We start from the raw sequence: 1,442 nt of genomic DNA on the forward strand, positions 1-1,442 counted from the left end.
AGTTTCAATAATTAACACATTGCATATATTCTTCCTAGTGGTTAATTGCTGTACAAGATGCAGACTTGATATCCTATTTACAAACACCATTAGAATAAATCTCTATATTCATTAAGAGAATGTAACTATATATCTATCTTAACCACTTTGAACACACAGATACAAAATGGACATTCATCTGTATCCCCTTTTTTTGTTAAGTTCCATCATTTAAATATTATAGGTGTGTAAACTCAGCAAAATATTCTAAAAGAGTTCAGTAGTCCATAATAGCATTGGGTCTTCCGCTTCACTGGCAATGTAAAAAATTGTTGACCTGAGTCCCCTACAGTCAACATGGCTTTATTTCTTGTACTTCATTTTTATACTTTTCTGCTGGATAGTTAAGACCAAGATAAAGCAAGACCTAGGTAACAAGAATTGTAGCTTTTGGATCTAATAAGGTCAGTGAAATCCCCTCAGGATTTATCCTGAGACCCTCTACCTCACATTGTATATCATGTCAGTGTCAGCCATGTGGATGAGTCACAGCCATTGCTTGGCCAGTCTGATGTCTGTGAAAGCCTGAGAGAATGTTTTCTCTCCATGTGACTCTCCTTAGGCACACTCTACATCATCGATCACTTTCCTCTTTGGCCCCAAAATCACACTGATCAGAAAATTTGGGACACAACCGAGTTACATGATGTTACAGTACAAGTTCTCATATGTCCTGAGTCTTAATTGACCTTGGAAGGCTAGGGCCAAAATGTTCACTTTCCTTGTGGCCCTCATTTTACTCTAATTTTTGGTCTGCAAACTTAGGTTGTTAACCCTCCAGAAGAGAAGCTTATTGTTATTACCATATAATGTAGGTTGTTAAGCTTAACCTCACTATCTGTCTGAATACCAAACATCTTAGGCATAACATCAAACAGATATTTTTCATAAAGTATTGAGATGTCAAACTTTAACTTTATCCCTACAGAATATGACCAAGAAAATAAAATATATTTTAAAAATAGGAATAAAGAATTATATCCATTTACACATAAGTCCAGATATCTAACCCTATACAACATTGTTGCAGGACAGTCCCACAACATTCCTTTTCCTGTCTCCTGCCTTCATTCACCACAGCCTTCCTTTTTAAAGAGTCATCTACCTGAGAGACAGCATGGCAGTAAATGGTGTGTCATGACAAGCAGCCCGTATTCAGAAGAGCAGAATGACAGGCACTCCAAGCATGAACGTGCTATTACAATTGCCATCTTCAGTGCAGTTGCTTAGTTCACAGGTGGCAGTATATATAGTTAGTCAGGGTGAGAATCCTTCCAATTAACTGCTAGATTCGAAAATCTTCTGAAGATTCTCAGGATCATTGCCTTACCCATCTTCTACATATAACTGTATGGCTTGCCCCTGTCATGTTTCCTAGCTCTTCTCCTTGCTCTATCTTCATT

The sequence above is a fragment of the Octodon degus genome, unplaced genomic scaffold (assembly GCF_000260255.1).
Source record: "Octodon degus isolate 3935 unplaced genomic scaffold, OctDeg1.0 scaffold00070, whole genome shotgun sequence".
NCBI classification, from domain to species: Eukaryota; Metazoa; Chordata; class Mammalia; order Rodentia; family Octodontidae; genus Octodon; species Octodon degus.